Source organism: Gorilla gorilla, chromosome 14 (assembly GCF_029281585.2).
Source record: "Gorilla gorilla gorilla isolate KB3781 chromosome 14, NHGRI_mGorGor1-v2.1_pri, whole genome shotgun sequence".
Lineage (NCBI taxonomy): Eukaryota > Metazoa > Chordata > Mammalia > Primates > Hominidae > Gorilla > Gorilla gorilla.
The window spans coordinates 52318273-52339460 of record NC_073238.2 but is presented as its reverse complement, the minus strand read 5'-3'; the positions used below and the strand labels follow the sequence as shown (position 1 = coordinate 52339460).

The following is a 21188-nucleotide window of genomic DNA, read 5'->3' as shown; positions in this document are numbered from 1 at the left end:
ATGTTTATTCACCAACATGAGCATGCTATGCCTTCTTTCCTCTGTGAGTTATCCTTTGTGTTTTTATTCTATAATTAGAAATTGATTTTTTTTTCCTGGAAGAATCATTTGAAAAAAGCTTTTCTTTATGTATATATTTACAAACTAATCTAGAGAGAGGTATTTCTAAAAATGCCTCAAAAATTAATAACACCTACTACAAATCATATGTGTTAAGGGGTAGGCACAACTTCTTATGGATAGGTAAAGAAATACATGGAATAGGCCCGATGCGGTGGCTCATGCCTGTAATCCCAACACTTTGGGAGGCCAAGGTGGGCGGATCATGAGTTCAGGAGATTGAGACGATCCTGGCTAACACAGTGAAATCCCATTTGTACTAAAAATACAAAAAATTAGCTGGGCATGGTGGCATGCACCTTTAGTCCCCACTACTTGAGAGGCTGAGGCAGGAGAATCGCTTGAACCTGGGAGGCAGGGGTTGCAGTGAGCAGAGATCGCATCACTGCACTCCAGCCTGGGTGACAGAGTGAGACCCCATCTCAAAAAAAAAAAAAAAACAAACATGAAATAATCACACTGTTAAGTTTTCTAATTTGCAATGGATATAAAATACATGAGGATATAAAATGTACTCTTAAGTTCATTCTTAGGCATTAAAGAAAATGCCAACTCCTTTATAAGAAACTACACATTTGTCATAATAAGTATTTTTTATAATAGCTTTTAATAAAATATGTATCCAGTAACAATTATTATCATCATGATAATAGTAATAAGAAAAAAAGAACATTGACTGGGTGACTAGTATGGCTGGACTTATAACTTAATAGATTACTTCATTTAACAGTCATTCCAGATACCTGTGAATAATCAAAGATACCTAATAAGACAATTCCAAGAAAATGTGATCCTACCAATAACCCACAACCCCCCACTTCCCAATCAAGTGGCAGCCAGAGAAGACAATGGTGTTCTATGAGCATATCTTCCCACCTACCCACGCCCAGGCCTCTGCTGGTTGGCTCAGTTGTGGATTTGTGACTCAATGACATTCAATCAAACACTAGCCAGTCACCAGTGATGCTACATTTTGCTAAAATATAAGCTGGAATAGTGACATTTATTTGTCTCGAAAATTGTTGAACCATAAATTATTAAGAGAGAAAAAGAGTTCATACTGAGATCAGTAGCTCAACAGTCATGAGAAAAACTGGAAAACCTATGTTATGTTGTATATAATCCAAAGCAAGGTAAAAGTTTAAACTAGCAGTGAATAAGAGTTATAGGATGGATAAAGAGTAAATGAGAAAAACAGTTGGAAATAGATGAAAAAAGAGAATATACACAAAGAATAATCAAATCCCAAAAGTAAACGTCTCACATAAGCCTAATAGTTCATGACTCAAAGTTGCCTTGGGTTAAGAGTGAGCCTCTTGCTCACCCTGGCAACTGAAGATAACTGAAATTTGCAATTTCCTCACAGGGATCTTGTGCTTTTATTGTCCCTTTATTATGAAATGATTATTTTAAAAGACAACTCCATCCCTACTCTGCTGTAATGAATAGATAGTTTTACTTTACACAAAAGAAATAATAATTCAGAGTGTAAACAAAGTTTTCCAAGGTCATGTAGAGTGTCTATTGCCCTCCATAATTCTGCACACTAACCTACTACACCCTATTGTTTTCCTATTATCAACTTTTCTTACTCTTTTTTGAAACATTGATTTAGACAGCTGGAAATGAATTATAGTTTTTCAACAAAATGTTACTTAAATTTAATTAATCAACCATTGCTTATAGACAAAAAGAAGTATAAGTGCTTGTTGAAAGGGCACACAATTTTAGCTGAATTATTATATTGTATTAATTTCACATAGTATATTTAACAAGGATATCTCAATGACAATGCTGCTAAGCATAAGTAAAATGTATAGATATTTTTATACTTACAGGTGATAAAGCAGAACTAGTTAAATCCTAGTGTGAAGGGCTCATTTAGATATGTCTTTGTATTAAGAGAATGATGAACCTCTAAGATTGGAACTAATCCAAAGCCACCTCTAAGAGTGGAACTAATCCACTGAAGCCTAGACCAGAAGGATTTCACGGTAAAACATGATATTGTTGTAATTATAGTTTCTCAGCTTGGGCACTGTTAACATTTTGGACCAGTAACACTTTGTTGAGGGAAGCTGTTCTGTACATTGTAGAATGCTTAGCAGAATTCCTGGCCTCTACACATTTGATTCCGGTAACAATATCCTAGGGGTAAAATTGCTCCTGGTTTAAAACCACTCTATCTGATGTGTTTTCATACCAATATACCCTGTGCATTTGCATGAGTCCTAGAAAGAGAAGAGTATGCAAGTTAAAACTAATAGCTCTGTTCTCATTTTTTTTAAAGGGAGAGTGGATTGTCATTGAGACATATGTTCTGCTTATGTGGAGAGTAACTTGAGCAACGTTACCCACCTCTATGTGGAAACACAGGTTTATTTAGTATGTTGAAATTCCAGACATAACTATCTGTTCAGTAGCAGTGGTTTCTATAAGACAACAACTTCACTCTTCATTTTGTGCTAGTAGAATGGAACTTCACGGACCTTGGAGAAGCATACTCCAAACACTACAAATGATGGTTATACTTTGGAGAGATGCTAAGACAGCAGATGCTAAAATCCAGATACCTTTTGTGAATATGAGGCATATCTACTGGGAACACATCATAATAATCATCTGTTGAGGTAAACATTGAAGATGGTGGCAATAAGCAGTTGGAGAAAAAGAAAAATATCAACATGCAAGGCACCATTGTTTTCTTGCTTCTTAATTGTAACTTTTTATTTTTTGTGTATATGGCTATCACAGAGATTTAAAAATTAATCATTGAAAATCATTAATAGAATCGACCTGTGAGCATCAACACGGAAATGGATGAAGAAAATGTGTTATATACACAGTGGGATACCATTAAGCCTAAAAATGAAGGAAATCTTGTCATTCACAGCAACATGGGTGAGCCTGGGGGGGCATTATGTTCAGTGAAATAAGTCAGGCACAGAAAGATAAATACCACCTGTTCTCACTTATATGTGAGCGCTTAAAGAAGCTCAGCTTATAAAAGTAGAGGGTAGAATTGTTTAGTATTAGAGGCTTGGAATGGTAGGGAGGAGGAGAAGATAGCTAGAAGTTGGTTAACAGACACAAAATTGTCTAGATGGAGAGAAAGTTCCAGTGTGCCATAGCACTGTAGGGTGACTATAGTTAACCATAATCTACCATATTTTCCAATAGCAGGAAGAGAGAACTTTGAATGTTTGAAGTGCTGGACATTCTTACTACTCTGAGTTGATTATTACACATTGCACACACGCATCAAAACATCACTCTGTATCCTACAAATATGTACAATATTACGTGTTAACTCAAAATAAGAAAAAATGAAATCTTGATTTATTATTATCTAATTTCAGTATTTTACCACTTTCCCCCAAATGCAAAAGCAATTTAGTACTATTTTTCAGCATCCCATTGTCTTGTATTTTACTATACATTTTATGAATCCCATACTACATGTATTTTTTCCCTAGTATTGATTTACATATACCTACACACATCTGTACTTTCACCTGGGATTCCTTTGTTTCAGTCCTTTAGTATTCATTTTAGAGAAGATCTGCAAGTTGTGAATTCCTTTAGCATATGATTGTCTCTATTATATGCTAAAAGAATATGATAGAATAAAAGAATGTTTTTTCATTTTGAAGGATATTTTCACAGAGTATAGATTTTGAGGGGTTTATATTTACTTTTAATATTTTAAAGATATCATTCACTTATCTTCCAGCTTCCATCGTTTTTGACAAAAATTTAAACATCAGTCTTGATTTTCCTTTGAAGATACTATGATTTTCTAACTGCTTTAAAATGTTTCCCTTTGTCTTTGATATTCAGCAATTTGACTAGGACATATCTAGATGTGGTCATCTTTATATGTGTGCAAATGAGTTTCACTGCGCTTTATAAACGTGAATTGATAATTTTATCTGATTTGAAAAATTCTAGACAAATACTTTATCAAATATTGTTCCTATTCCATGTTCTCTCTTTCTGAGCAATAACTATAATTCAAACTATTTTATCATGTTCCAAATATCTCTTACTTTATGTTACTGTTTTCTTCCCTGCTTCAGTATGTAAAATTTTTATTGACTTATCTTTGGGGTCACTAATTCTTTATTCTGTTGTACCTAATTTTTAATATTAAATTTTTTTAATTTTAATTTCAATATTAAAATAATTAGTATTAAAATTTTAATATTATTTTAATGTTATTTTATTAAATAATATTAATATTTTAATGTTATTTTATTAAATATTTAATATTTTAATATTTTAAATTTTATAATATATAAGTGGAGTTATTTTGAATACTTTTTATTTCAATTCCATTAACTAGATTATCTCTTGATCTCCTTTATAGTTTTTCTCTAAACTTTAGTTACCTACTTTCAGGATTATTTTAAACTTTTATTTTAGGTTCAAGGGTACATGAACAGGTTTGTTATCTAGGTAAATAGCATGTCATGAAGTTTTGAGGTATAGATTATTTTGTCACCCAGGTAATAAGCATGGTACCCAATAGGCAGTTTTTCAATCCTTTCCCCACTCTCACTGTCGTCACTTAAGTAGGCCTTGGTGTCTAACATTCTCTTCCTTGTGTCCATGTGTTCTGAACGGTTAGCTTCCACTTATAAATGAGAACGTGGTATTTTGTTCTCTGTTTCTACATTAGTTTGCTTGAGATAATGGTCTCCTGCAGCATACATGTTTCTGAAAAGGATATGATTTCATGCTTTTTTATAACTGCATACTATTCCATGGTGTATATTTATCACTTTTTCTTTATCCAGCGCACTAATAATGGGCATCTAGGTTGATTCCATGTCTTTGCAATTGTGATTAGTGCTGCAGTGAACATATAAATGTGTCTTCATGGTGGAATGATTTATATTCCTTTCAGTACATACCCAATAATGGAATTGTTGGATCAACTGGTCATTCTGTGTTAAGTTCTTTGAGAGATCTCTGAACTGCTTTCTGCAATGGCTAAACTAATTTATGTTCCCAGCAACAGTGTGTAAGTGCTCCCTTTTCTCCACAACCTTAGCTGCAACTGTTATTTTTTGACTTTTTAATAATAGTCCTTCTGACAGGTGTGAGATGGTATCTCACTGTGGTTTTGATTTGCATTTCTCTAATGATTAGTGACATTAAGAATTTTTTATATGCTTGTTGGTCACATGTATGTCTTCTTTTGAGTAGTGTCTTTGCCCACTCTTTAATGGGGTTGTTTTTTTGCTTGTTAATTTGCTTTTCTTATTGATTCTAGATATTACACCTTTTTTGAATGCATAGTTTGCAAATATTTTTCATCATTCTACAGGTTGTGTGTTTATGTATTTGTCTATCCTTGCGTTGCTATAAAGAACTACCTGAGACTGAGTAATTTATAAAGAAAAGAGGTTTAATTGACTTATAGTTCTGCAGGCTGTACAGGAAACATGGCTGGGGAGGTCTCAGGAAACTTACAATCATGGTGGAAAGTGAAGAGGAAGAAGGCACATCTTACATGACAGAAGCAGGAAGAAGAGAGTGAAGCGGTAAGTGCCACACACTTTTAAACCACCAGATCTCATGAGAACTCACTGTCATGAGAACAGCAAGGGGGATGTTTGCCCCTATGATCCAATCACCTCCCACCAGGCCTCTCCTCCAACACTGAGAAAACTATAATTTGACATGAGAATTGGGTAGGGACACAGAGTCAAATCATATCATTCTGTTGGTAGTTTCTTTTGCTGTGCTGAAACTCTTTAATTAGGTCTCATGTGTCCTTTTTTGGTTGTTGTTTTTACAATTGCTTTTTGTATCTTTGTCATGAAATCTTTGCTAGGGCCTATGCCCAGAATGCTATTTCCTAGATTATCTTCCAGCATTTTAATAGTCTTATGTTTTACATTTAAGTCTTCAATCCATCTTGAATTGATTTGTGTATATGGTGTAAGGAAGGGATCCAGTTTCAGTCTTCTGCATATGGCTAGTCAGTTATCCCACACCATTTATCGCATAGGGACTCCGTTCCCCATTGCTTGTTTTTGTCAGCTTTGTCAAAGGTAATCTAAATGGTTGTAGGCGTGTGGCATTATTTCTGAGCTCTCTATTCTGTTCCATTGATTTACATTTCTATTTTTGTACCAAACCCATGCTGTTTGGTTACTGTAGCCTTGTAGTATAGTTTAAAGTTGGGTAACAGGATGCTTCTAGCATTTTTCTTTTTGCTTACTATTGCCTTTGCTATTTGGGATCTTTTTTGGTTCTACATGAATTTTTAAATAGTTTTTTTTTTCTAGTTCTATGAAAAATGTCATTAGTAGTTTGATAGGAAAAGCATTGAGTCTGTAAATTGCTCTAGACATTATGGCCATTTTAACAATATTGATTCTTCTTATCCATAAGCATGGGGGGATTTTCCATTTGTTTGCATCATCTCTGATTTATTTGAGCAGTGTTTTGTAATTCTCATTGTAAACACGTTTCACCTCCCTGCATAGCTATATTCCTGGGTATTTTATTGTTTTTATGGCCATTGTGAATGCGATTGTGTTCTTGATTTGGCTCTCAGCTTGGATATTGTTGCTATATAGGAATGCTACTTTTTGAACACTAATTTTGAATCCTGAAACATTGCTGAAATTGTTTATCAAATCAAGGAGGTTTTGGGTAGGGACTATTTGGTTTTCTAGGTATAGAATCATATCGTCTGCAAAAGGGGATTATTTGACTTTCTATTATCCCATTTGGATGCTTTCTTTTCTTTTCTTTTGGCCAATTATTCTGCTTAGGACTTCCAATAGTATGTTTAATAAATATAATAAGAGAGGGCATTCTTGTCTTGTTTTAGTTTTCAAGAGGAATGCTTCCAGCTTTTGCCCATTCAGGATGATGTTGGCTGTGAATTTTTCATAAATGGCTCTTATTATTTGAGTATGTGCCTTTGATGCTTACTTTGTTGAGAGTTTTTAACATGAAGGGACATTGAATTTTATCAAAAGCCCTTTCTGCATCTATTGAGATGATCATGTGATTTTTGTTTCTAGTTTTGTTTATATAATGAATTACATTGATTGATTTGCCTCTATTGAACCAACCTTGCCTCCCAAGAATAAAGCTTAAGAGATTGTGGTCATTTAGCTTTTCAATGTGCTGCTGAATTCAGTTTGCTAATATTTTGTTGAGGATTTTTACATCTTTGTTCATCAGGAATATTGGCTTGTAGTTTTCTTTATTGTTGTTTGTCTGCCAAGTTTTGGTATCAGAAGGATGCTGGGCTCATAGAATGAATTAGAGAGGAATTCTTCCTCCTAAATGTTTTGGAATATTCACAGTAGGGATTATACCAGGTCTTCTTAATACGTCTGGTAGAATTCAGCTGTGAATCCATCTGGTCCTGGGATTTTTCTGGTTGGTAGGCTTTTTATTACTGATTAAATTTCAGAACTCATTATTGGTCTGTTCAGGGTTTTAATTTCTTCTTGGTGCAATCTTGGGAGGTTGTATGTTTTCAGGAATTTATCAGTTTCTTCTAGGTTTTCTATCTCGTGTGCATTTAGGTGTTCATAGTAGTTTCTAGGGGCTTTTTGTATTTTTGTAGGGTTAGTGGTAGTGTTCACTTTGTCATTTCTGATTTTGTTTATTTGGATCTTCCCCCTTTTTTCTTTAGTATTCTGACTAGGGGTCTATCTATCTAATCTATTCCTTCAAAGGATCAATTCTTATATTTGTTGAACTTTTGTACAGTTTTCTGCTTCTCAATATCCTTCCATTCAGCTTTGATTTTTGTTAATCCTTGTCTTCTACTAGCTTTGAGGTTGCTTGCTCTGATTTCTCTAGTTCTTCTAAGTGTGCTGTGAGATTATTAATTGGAGGTCTTTCTAACTTTTTGATGTGGCATTTAGCAGTATAAACACCCCTCTTAACACTGCTTTTACTGTGTCTCAGAGATTCTGGTATGTTGTATCTTTATTCTTCTTAACTTCAAAAAATTTCTTGATTTCTGCTTTGACTTTATTGTTTATACAAAGGTCATTCAAAAGCAGGGCTTTTAAAAATTTCCATATAATTTTATGGTTTTGAGGGTTTTTTAAGTAATAATTTCTATTTTTATTGTGCTATGGTTTGAGAGTGTGATTTGTATGATTTTGTTTTTGTTTGTTTGTTTTTGATTTCCTGAGGATTATTTTATGGCTAATTGTGTTTTCTCTTTTGCAGTGTGTGCTCTGTGCAGATGAGTAGAATATATATTCTGGTGTTGTTTGGTGGAGAGTTCTACAGATGTGTATTGAGTCCATTTGGTCAATGTTGAGTTTGAATCCTGGATATTTTTGTGAGTTTTCTGCCTCAGTGATCTGTGTAATACTGTCTGTGGGGTGTTGAAGTCTACCACTATTATTGTCCAGTTATCTACATCTCTTCATAGGTCTCTAAGAACTTGCTTTATGAATCTGGATTCTCCTGTGTTGGATGCATATATATTTACAATAGTAACATCTTTCTGTTGTATTGAACCCTTTACTATTATGTAATGTCTTCCTTTGTCTTTCTTGATCATTGTTGGTTTAAAGTCTGTTTTGACTGAAATTCAACTGTCAACCCCCGCTATTTTCTGTTTTCCATTGGCTTGGTAGATTTTTCTTCATCCCTTTACTTTAAGCCTATGGATCCATGTGAGATATGTCTGTTGAAGACAGCACACAGTTGGATCATGCCTTTTTTTTTTTAGGCTGAAGCGCAGTGGCATGATCTCAGCTCACTGCAACCTCTGCCTCCTGGGTTCAACTGATCCGCCCGCCTCAGCCTCCCTAGTACCTGGGACTGTAGATGAGCACCACCATGTCCAGGGCTAATTTTTGTATTTTAATAGAGATGATGGGGTTTCACCATGTTGGCCAGACTGGTCTCGAATTCTTGATTCACCTGTGTCGGCTTCCCAAAGTGCTGAGATTACAGGCATGAGTCACCTGCCTGGCCAGGGTCTTGCTCTCTATCCAACTTGCCACTCTGTGACTTTTCACTGGGGCACTTAGCCCCTTCACTTTCAAGGTTAATATTGGTATTTGCTGATTTGATCCTGTCATTGTGCTGTTAGCTGGTTATTATGCAGCTTTATTTGTGTGGTTGCTTTACAGTGTCAATGGTCTACGTTTTTAGTGTGCTTTTGCAGTGGTAACAGTCTTTCTGTTCTATATTTGGCACTTGCTTCAGGATCTCTTATAGAGCATGTCTGGTGGTACTGCATTCCCTTAGCATTTGCTTGTCTGAATAGGATCTTATTTCTCCTTCACTAATGAAACTAAGTTTGGCTAGATATGAGTTTCTTGGTTGAAATTTCTTTTCCTTAATAATGCTGAATACACACTCCTAATCTCTTCTGGCTTGTGGGATTTCTGCTGAATGATCTGCTGTTAGCCTAATGAGGTTTCCTTTGTAGGTGATCTGCCTCTTCTCTCTAGCTTCCTTTAACATTTTTTCTTTTGTTTTGGCCTTGAAGAATCTGACGACCATGTGGCTTGTGGATGATCTTCTTATATAGAATCTCACAGGGATTGTCTGCATTTCCTGATTTTGAATGTTGTTCTCCATAGCGATGTTGGGGAAGTCTTCATAGATGATATCCTGAAATATGTTTTCCAAGTTGCTTGCTTTCTCCTCCTCTCTTTCAAGGATGCCAATGAGTCATAGATTTGGTCTCTACATAATCCCATATTTCTCGGAGGTTTTGTTCATTCTTCTTTATTCTTATTTTTGTCTGACTGAGTTCAGAGATGTTGCCTGTGAGCTCTGAGATTCTTTCTTCAGCTTGGTCTATTCTGCTGTTAATACTTGTAATTATATTAAGGAATTCTTTAGTGTGTTTTTTAGCTCTATCAGATCAGTTTGGTTCTTTCTTATAATGGCCATTTTGTCTTTCAACTCCTGTATTGTTTTATTGTAATTGTTAGATTCCTTGGATTGGGTTTTGACTTTCTCCTGAATCTTGATGACCTTCATTCCTATCCATATTTTGAATTCTCTCTCTGTCATTTCCACCCTTTCTGCCTAGTTAAGAACCCTTCCTTGGGAACTAGTACAGTTATTTGGAGGAAAGAAAACACTGTAGTTTAGTTGTTAGAGCTCTTGCACCAGTTTTTTCTCATCTGTGTGGGCTGATGCTCCTTTAACTGTGGTGTAATTGAGTGCAGACTCCTTTTCTGAATGTTTTTTGAGGGCCGAGGTTTTGTGCAGGGTCTTTGTTGTTGAAATCTTGTCGTTGTTTTCACAGAGGGGGGTATATTAGCAAGCATTTTTGGAGTTGGAGTTTGGGCTATGATCCAGTAGATGGCACTGAAGTGTAATGGCCAGTAGGTGGGCTCTTGCTGCACCACGTGGCTCCTCTGTATTTCTTCATGATTGCAGCCATGCTCCCTCTCAGTGCTCTGAAAGTGTGGGCTCCCTTTCCCACTCCAGTGCTGGCTAAAGGTCTGGCCTTGGCACTCCTGGGCTGCACACTGCTGCTAGGGGCGAGCTAAGGCTTCATTTTCCCTCCCCAGCTTGAAGGCAACAGGGGAAGGGACCTTGGCAGTTGCTGTGGCAGAGGGCCTTTCACTTGTCTCTTGGGGCTCCACCCTAGAGAAATGCAGAGCCACTACTAATTGGAGAGATGGGCTTGGGATTGGGGCAGCTACATTGTGAACCCATGCCTGGAGGCCCTGCCTGGTGATGCGCAAGGGTGGCAGGGGTCTCACAGAGGAGACAGACTGGCCTCCTCTCCTTAGGGTAGCTGTCACTTCCTGGACATGTGGGTTAAGCACTCAAGGTCTCTGCCCCTTCCCCAGTCCAAGGGCAGCAAGGCAGTACCGCTGCAGTGGCAGTGGGAGAGGTGCTTTCCGTTGTCCCTGGGAGCCCTACGTCAGAGAAACGCAAGCCATTGCTACTGAGAATGTTCAGCCAGTGGGTGGGGTGGCTACGCTGCTAGCCCAAGCTGGAGGCTTCACTTGATGAAAAGTAGGTGGTCAAGGGCTCACCAGGAGGAACAACTGGGCTCCTCTCCATATCATGACTGTGTTGTGCTAGGAGTGTGAGTGAAGACCTCAGGCTGTTTGTTCTTTCCCCAGTCTGAGTGCAGTAAGGGCAGAACCGCTGCCATGACAGTGACAGAGGGGATGTCAATTGCTTCTGGGAGGCCCACCTCAGGAAAATATAGAGCCAATAGCAGTGGGAATTCTCACCCGGGGGTAGGACAGCTGCTCTGCTGTCCCCAATTAGGGGCTTTGCCTGGTGAACAGTGGTGAGTGGGGGCTTACGGGGAAGAGAGACTGGGCTGTTCTCCATATGGTGGCGGTGGTGTGCTGGAGGGGCCAGTGTAAGGACCAAGTCCTTCGTTCTTTCCCCAGCCTGAAGGTAGTAAGGGCCATACCACTGCAGCTGCAATAGCAGAAGGCTTATAGATTGTCTTTTGAATTTTTCTCCTCAGAGAAACACAGAGCCATCACTGACAAAGCGTTCATGTGGGGGCAGGTTGGTTGTGCTGGGGGCCAAGGTCAAGAGGTGCTGCCCAGTGAAGAGTAGCAGGGGTGAGGACCCATGTGGAAAAGAGTCTGGCTGCTTTTCTGCAAGTCTGTACACTGTGCTGGGGGTCTGTGTTAGTCCCCAATCACTGTGCTCACTCCCAAGACTGAGGGCAACAGGAGTGAGGGCTGTGGAGCAGCAAAAACAGCAGCCTGCCCGTCCCCTCCAGGAGTTCCATGCCAGGGAAGTACAGATCTGTTCCTCAAGAGCCCAGGTGGGACTCTTGTGACCATGCTAGGATCCCAGGCCAGTCTGGCAACGGGCTGTGTAGAAGAGCCCCACAGTCCACCCACTGCTTAGCCCCATGGATTGTGTTCCTATTCTGAGGACATGCAAGAGAGCCTGTCCTCCCCCATTGCCGCAGCTGCAGCCATTGGTACCAGGGTGCCTGGGGATGAAAAGCTCCAAGGATTTCATGTGTGTCTGAGCGGCAGTTCTGCCCACACTCCATGCAGCTGTCTATGTCAGTCCAGAGGCCCTGGTGGGGCACGGGTGTCATGGGGGATCGCCTGGGCCCAGGGTTGCAAAGGTCTGTGGCAGAAGTGTGACTCCCTGGGGACTCTCACTTACTAACCATGGTGAGGGCCATCTCCCGGCTCTATGCCACTTCTGGGTGAATGATTGTCCTGTCTCATTCTTCTGTTTTCTGTGTATTGTTTCCTTGATGAATCCCGATGTGTCCACCTGGATGGTCCACTCACCACTCTTTCTTCTCTTTGTGAGAGCAGCACACACCAGCTGCTTCTAGTCAGTCATCTTGGAAGGAGCTCATCTTTATTTATTTTTTTATATGCCTACGGTGGAAGATGTGGAAGATATGTTAAAGATTATCTGAATTGTACTACCTTCCCTCAAAGATTGTTAATTATTCTCTGGCAAGTCCTTAAATTCAGGCACATCTTTTATTTATGTATGTATTTATTTTTTTAGACAAGGTCTTGTTCTGTCACCCAGGCTGGAGTGCAGTGGTGTGATCACTGCTCACTGCAATCTTGACCTCCCAGGCTCAATGGTCCTCCTGCCTCTCAGCCTCCTGAGTGGCTGAGGCTACAGGCTCACACACCACCCCACTAATTACTGTATTGTTTTTGCAGAGATGATGTTTTGCCATGTTGCCCACCCTGGTCTCGAACTCCTGGACTGAAATGATCTGCCCACCTCAGCCTCCCAAAGTGCTGGGATTGCAGGTGTGAGCCATTGAATCCAGCCAAGTGCATCTTAATTTTTTCAAGGGTTAGTTTCAGGCTTTTTAAAGGTACATTATTTCAGCTTTCCTCTTACACCTAGAAGAGACATGACCCTTACTTCTAGGAACTAGGTCTGACCCTTACTCCTAGGAACTAGGTCTTACCCTTACAATGTGTTTCTACTGGCATCTCTAGCTAAATCTCACTATTCATCAAATTGTCTCCACTATAGCTGGAACCAGTGTCATCTTCTATCTTCCTAATACTGTGTAGCCTCTGTGATTTCTTCCATGATCTCCAGCTTCTAGCTGCTATTCTATGCTTGGCCTTCTAGAATCTCTTCTTATGTATACAAATCTCAGCAGTTGGCCAAAGACCCAAGAAAAATTTTGGGGACACTTTATGGCTCCTTCTTTGTGGAATCCTGCCTCTTGATTCAACCATGTCAACCCCGTTAAGCTCTAATCTCTGTCTCCCCTGCCTAGTGAAATTGACATTCATCTTGGGCTCTATGTAGCAGCTTAGTAATTGGTAAATGCTCTTGGGGGAAAGCTATGTGTGATCTTAACTTTCTATGTTTCCTGCTTTCAAAGACCATAATCCACATTGGTTGCCTTCCAATGCCTGCAGTCATTGTGTATATTTTAGCTGTTATATCATTAAGGAAAATCTTATATCCAAGCCATTTACTTTAACTGACACTATTTAAAATCTTAATCTAATATGGTTTGAAAAAATATGGTGTTTGCATGTTCTCACTCCAATGAGAACACATGGACACAGGGTGGGGAACATCACACACCAGAGCCTGTCGGGGGATCAGGGACTAGGGGAGGGATAGCATTAGGAGAAATAACTAATGTAGATGATGGGTGCAGCAAACCATCATGGCACGTGTATATGTATGTAACAAACCTGCATGTTCTGCACATGTATCCCAGAACTTAAAGTATAATGATATGTGTGTGTATATATATATACATGTACATATATACATGTATATATACACACACATGTATATATATACATGTGTGTGTGTGTGTGTATATATATATATATATATATTCCTAGAAAAAAATGGTGATCAAGGGAAATGGATAAATACAAAAATACAAAAAATAAAAAAGCACACAATATGTAATGCTAATAAAACATTCTTTGGCATATGACTTGGGCTTTTAATATATTCAATCCAATCTCCAGTTTTTATATCTTGAGAATTATATGAGAGATTAAAATTCAGAACTATGACTCTAAGGTCATATAAATCTTTAATAAAATTAAATAATATCTAGTAGATTATACTTATTAAACTATACATGCATCTCACTAATACTGTATTAGAGAAAGGCTTTAAAGTAAAATATATTTTTAAAAAGTAACCATCTTTGTATTAGGCTACTGAGAACATGAATCACTGTCTTTTTCTCCTCTAAGGCATGCATCCATCGACCCAGGATTTTTACTCTCATGACTCAGTACTATCAGACATTACCCTACAACACTCTGATGAAGAAATATAAAATGTGTTTCTATTTTGAAGGGAGAAAAGGAAACTCAAAGGAGCTAGTTTGCTTGTGTATAATATCATATCTAGTTAGTAATGAATAAAATACTATGTATGTTTTTAAATTTTCATTATAGCACTCTTTTTAATAGGCAAACTGCTTATATTTAGCAGATGTTTTGTGTCTGTGTCTGTGTTTGTGGTGTGTGTGTGTGTGTGAAAGAGAGACAGAGAGACAGAGACACACAAAACACACAGAGACATTAAGGTGGGGAATACAAGGCTTTATGATTAACCAGCTAACGTGAGAAAATTATCTAAGCAGAAGATCCCCAAAGATTACTATTAAACTAGGTTTTATAGGAGACGTTCTTTTGAATCTCTGGCCCCCAATTTAAGCAGGAGTTCCAGAATGCTGCTTTAGGAATCTTCCATAAGAAGAAAGCCTGCAGTTATAAGGGACTGAGGCTTGTTTTTAATAAATGGAGTTACCTCCTCAATTATGAACTAGTTTTCTTTCATTTTTTTCTTTGCGGTATTGCAAACTTTGTATTTTATCCTAATGACAAGAATATCTTGAATAAGATATTTTTTGACTCATTTTTTTTTCTCCTGGAGGCATAAATGAGCTAGAAAATAAACTCAGGCTTCAGACTGATAAGTCAAAACCTAAATTTCCTAACCCTTAATTTTAAATTGGGACTTTTCAGCGTGAAGATTATTGGATATGTACTATATCAGTGTGCTTTAAGGTGGAGATAGTGATAGGGCAAATTTAAATTTGTCTAAAGCTTAATTTACAAACAAAAATATATTTTTGGATTGAATTTAAAGATTTATTTAAAATATGCATGTGTTCTCTCCCTTTTCCACCACCTGAAATTATAGATTCTCTTTATAGCAGTAGAGTACATGAGGCAGTACAAAACACATCAGTCTGTGTGTGCATAATCACACACACATTTAATTTTTCCTTTCTATGTTGGTGAGTTGAAACAATCCTGCTGCTATATCTCCTGGAGAAGACTGCTGTATTTTTTGGTGGGGGCTTACAAAATGAAGAGATTTCAATGTTCAAAAATTGGTTTTGCAGCTGTGGCATGCCACCTTTTATAAACAAGGGAAAAAATAGCTGCTTTTTATTTTTCTGGAAGGAAAATGCCACCTGTCATAGAGTTCTGCAGCCCCTGTTCATATTTTAACAAATAATTTTCATTTAGTTTTCCCTTTCCTAATGAAAGGTCTAAAGTTATTGAAAATGTAAGTAGTGCAGTAGGAAATAAAAGGAAGGTTAATTGTAAGAAACTACAAAAGGATATTTTAAGAAAAGTACAAAGCCTCCAAGAAATAAGGGACTATGAGAAAAGACCAAATCTACGTCTGATTGGTGTACCTGAAAGTGACAGGGAGAATGGAACCAAGTTGGAGAACACTCTACAGGATATTATCCAGGAGAACTTCCCCAACCTAGCAAGGCAGGCCAACATTCAAATTCAGGAAACACAGAGAACGCCACAGAGATACTCCTTGAGAAGAGCAACTCCAAGACACATAATTGTCAGATTCACCAAAGTTGAAATGAAGGAAAAAATGTTAAGGGCAGCCAGAGAGAAAGGTCAGATTATCCACAAAGGGAAGCCCATCAGACTAACAGCTGATCTCTCGGCAGAAACTCTACAAGCCAGAAGAGGGTGGGCGCCAGTATTCAACATTCTTAAAGAAAAGAATTTTCAACCCAGAATTTCATATCCAGCCAAACTAAGCTTCATAAGCAAAGGAGAAATAAAATCCTTTACAAACAAGCAAATGCTGAGAGATTTTGTCACCACCAGGCCTGCCCTAAAAGAGCTCCTGAAGGAAGCACTAAACATGGAAAGGAACAACCAGTACCAGCCACGGCAAAAACATGCCAAACTGTAAAGACCATTGAGGCTAGGAAGAAACTGTATCAACTAACGAGCAAAATAACCAGCTAACATCATAATGACGGGATCACATTCACACATAACAATATTAACCTTAAATGTAAATGGGCTAAATGCTCCAATTAAAAGACACAGACTGGCAAATTGGATAAAGAGTCAAGACCCATCAGTGTGCTGTATTCAGGAGACCCATCTCACATGCAGAGACACACATAGGCTCAAAATAAAGGGATGGAGGAAGATCTACCAAGGAAATGGAAAACAAAAAAAGGCAGGGGTTGCCATCCTAGTCTCTGATAAAACAGACTTTAAACCAACAAAGATCAAAAGAGACAAAGAAGGCCATTACATAATGGTAAAGGGATCAAGTCAACAAGAAGAGCTAACTATCCTAAAATATATATGCACCCAATACAGGAGCACCCAGATTCATAAAGCAAGTCCTTAGAGACCTACAAAGAGACTTAGACTCTAAGGAATCCAACTTATAAGGGACGTGAAGGACCTCTTCAAGGAGAACTACAAACCACTGCTCAATGAAATAAAAGAGGATACAAACAAATGGAAGAACATTCCATGCTCATGGATAGAAAGAATCAATATCGTGAAAATGGCCATACTGCCCAAGGTAATCTATAGATTCAATGCCATCCCCATCAAGCTAACAATGACTTTCTTCACAGAATTGGAAAAAACTACTTTAAAGTTCATATGGAACCAAAAAAGAGCCCGCATTGCCAAGTCAATCTTAAGCCAAAAGAACAAAGCTGGAGGCATCACGCTACCTGACTTCAAACTATACTACAAGGCTACAGTAACCAAAACAGCATGGTACTGGTACCAAAACAGAGATATAGACCAATGGAACAGAGCCCTTGGAAATAATGCTGCATATCTACAACCATCTGATCTTTGACAAATCTGACAAAAAACGAGAGATGGGGAAAGGATTCCCTATTTAATAAATGGTGCTGGGAAAACTGGCTAGCAATATGTAGAAAGCTGAAACTGGATCCCTTCCTTACACCTTATACAAAAATTAATTCAAGATGGATTAAAGACTTAAATATCAGACCTAAAACCATAAAAACCCTAGAGGAAAACCTAAGCAATACCTTTTAGGACATAGGCGTGGGCAAGGACTTCATGTCTATAACACCAAAAACAGTGGCAACAAAAGCCAAAATTGACAAATGGGATCTAATTAAACTAAAGAGCTTCTGCACAGCAAAAGAAACTACCATCAGAGTGAACAGGCAACCTACAGAATGGGAGAAAATTTTTGCAATCTATTCATCTGACAAAGGGCTAATATCCAGAATCTACAATGAACTCCAACAAATTTACAAGAAAAAAACAACCCCATCAAAAAGTGGGAGAAGGATATGAACAGACACTTCTCAAGACATTTAGGCAGCCAAAAGACACATGAAAAAATGCTCATCATCACTGGCCATCAGAGAAATGCAAATCAAAACCACAATGAGATACCATCTCATACCAGTTAGAATGGCGATCATTAAAAAGTCAGGAAACAACAGGTGCTGGAGAGGATGTGGAGAAATAGGAAATTTTACACTGTTGGTGGGACTGTAAACTAGTTCAACCATTGTGGAAGTCAGTGTGGTGATCCCTCAGGGATCTAGAACTTGAAACACCATTTGACCCAGCAATCCCGTTACTGGGTATATACCCAAAGGGTTATAAATCATGCTGCTATAAAGACACATGCACACGTCTGTTTATTGCGGCACTATTCACAATAGCAAAGACTTGGAACCAACCCAAATGTCCAACAATGATAGACTGGATTAAGAAAATGTGGCACATATACACCATGGAATACTATGCAGCCATAAAAAATGATGAGTTCATGTCCTTTGTAGGGACATGGATGAAGCTGGAAACCATTATTCTCAGCAAACTATCACAAGGACAAAAAACCAAACACTGCATGTTCTCACTCATAGGTGGGAATTGAACAATGAGAACACATGGACACAGGAAGGGGAACATCACACACCGGGGCCTGTTGTGGGGTGGGGGGCAGGGGGAGGGATAGCATTAGGAGATATACCTGATGTTAAATGATGAGTTAATGGGTGCAGCACACCAACATGGCACATGTATACATATGTAACAAACCTGCATGTTGTGCTCATGTACCCTAAAACTTAAAGTATAATTAAAAAAAAGAAAAGTGGCCGGGCGCGGTGGCTCACGCCTGTAATCCCAGCACTTTGGGAGGCCGAGGCGGGCGGATCACGAGGTCAGGAGATCGAGACCATCCTGGCTAACACGGTGAAACCCCGTCTCTACTAAAAATACAAAAAATTAGCCGGGCGTGGTAGTGGGCGCCTGTAGTCCCAGCTACTCGGGAGGCTGAGGCAGGAGAATGGCGTGAACCCGGGAGGTGGAGCTTGCAGTGAGCCCAGATCGCGCCACTGCACTCCAGCCTGGGCGACAAAGCAAGACTCCGTCTCAAAAAAAAAAAAAAAAAGAAAGAACAGTATTTACATTGAATAATCAAAATTTTACAGGCAGGATGAATATTGAAATTTGTCTAATTTTCTCATTTTACACATAATGAAACTGAGGTTTTTATTAGTTCAACATTACACAGCTAAGTAGTGATAAAAATCAAAGCTAAGACTCGTTTCTACTAACCTCATTGACATTTTTCTTTACTTTAAATATCAAATCAGTATAAAAGGGTCATGTCCCAATCCCTTTCATTTTAATAAATGAAATTACTTTCTCTTACTTATAACTTTGAACATTTTGCTATATTAATCAATTATATTTTGTTTTATTCTGATAGATTTTAGTTACTTGTCTGTAATAAACTAAGCATTTCACAAATACATTCTATACAAATATATTAGAAACTGTAAAAGGACAGAGTCATGTTTGCCTTTTATTTTAATCTATTATATAACCAATATGTGCCAAAGGAACTAGGACACAGAACATGCACATTAAATATATGTTAAATATAAATGTATTTAATAATTAAATATATCCTAAATTCTGGTGAAAACCTAACTAAAACATGCAAACTGACTTACAAGGGCTTATGCTTCATTGAGGGAGACAAAACAATTAAAAATTAAATATCACACAAAATTTTATACAACTATTTATAAACAGACCATTTATGTGAAAGTTGCAATAATACTGAGTTGAATAAGGAGATTTTCAGAATATCTACCTGTAACCATAATTTTATATTCTTATGAATGAACTATTATTTAATAGTTCCAGTTACACTTGACTGCATAATACATCTTACATTTTTTTAGTTCTTTCAAAACTAATTTAAGTGTTATCTGAAGTTATGACTAACTGTTAAAAATGTTTCAAGGGAGTATATAAAGTTTTTGCAATATGGCATAGTTTTGATTCACATGAAATTGATGAATAATCAATGAATAAATACACATATCCAAGTGGCTTCTGGGAACTCATACAGAGAAATTCTGTTAATATACTAAAGTTGATCATATGTGGTGGACAACTGGAAAGGAGGAGTTAGAGTGATTTCGGCTTAGATTCTGGCAACTCTAGATGTTAACATGCGGATCAGATTTGAATGAGGTATCTATGTTGGCTTCACATTAATTCTTAAATAATAGATCTATCACCTAAAGGATATGAAATGCCCATCATTTAAATCTGGTCATATGCCACATTCTCTATGATATGTCACACTTCTTGAAGTGATCTTAGTAACCATCAAGTTAACTCTACTAATTGTCCATCTGCATAGACTGAGGGAGAGAGGTGAAGGAATTTGCCAAGATAAATATAAAGTCAATACAATAGTGAGCAGCAAGGCCAGGATAAAAACGAAAATCTACTCTATCTCAGATGAATATTGTTGTTTCTAAGTCATGTTGTCTAACTTGGAGTTACTGGATTGACTCAGAAACATAATGATTCAAATTAAGTTGAATAGCCATGATAGTGAAGATAAGTTCCTTGGATGATTGGTAGTACTACCTATGTATGTGTGTGTGTGTATATATATATATATGTACATATATGTATACTACATATGTGTATATATGTACATATATGTATACTACATATACTATTACTACTACATGTACTATATATTGGTAGTACTATATATGTTTGTGTGTGTAGTACTACCAATCATCCCTGGAACTTTATATATATATAGTTCTGTGTGTGTGTGAACTACATATATATGTATATATATAGACACATACATATATATAAAGTGTGTGTGTGTAATAATATATACATGAAGTTCTATGTGTGTGTGAACTATATATATTACACACACTTTATATATATGTGTGTATGCATATATGTATATATGTATGTATATACATATATACATACACGTGCATATATGTATATACATATATACACGTGTATATACATACATACATGTGTATGTGTGTATATATGTATATATATAAAATATGTGTGTGTAATATATATATTTCATATACTTCATAGATATATATAAAGTATCTGTGTGTGTAATATGTACGCACATACTTTTTCCTCCCCATCTCTGATTTGAGTGTGTGTGTATGTGTGTGTATATATATATATTTATTATTTGAGTATATATAGTGTGCATATATACACACACAGCTTATTGAGATATAATCCACATACCATACAGTTCATATATTTAAATGGTACTATTCAGTAGTTTTTAGTATCTATAACTTTTATTGTTTTATTTATTTACTTTTTTGAGATGGAGTCTCACTCTGTCACCCAGGCTGGAGTGCAGTGGCATGATCTCAGCTCACTGCAGCCTCTGACTCGTGGGTTCAAGCGATTCTCCTGCCTCAACCTCTCAAGTAGCTGAGAAATACAGGCATGTGCAGCCACACCTGGCTAATTTTTTTT

The 21188-nt window shown here is 37.5% G+C and overlaps 1 long non-coding RNA gene across 1 annotated transcript in view; it reads left to right on the top strand.

The window, feature by feature from the left end:
- LOC129526356 (uncharacterized) overlaps positions 1 to 4222 on the top strand; it is a 306307-nt gene extending 302085 nt beyond the window's left edge. Inside the window, exon 7 of the long non-coding RNA XR_008671027.2 lies at positions 2411 to 4222. This is a non-coding gene — a long non-coding RNA (uncharacterized lncRNA). The remainder of the gene's footprint in view (positions 1 to 2410) is intronic.
- Positions 4223 to 21188: the final 16966 nt, after the last annotated feature.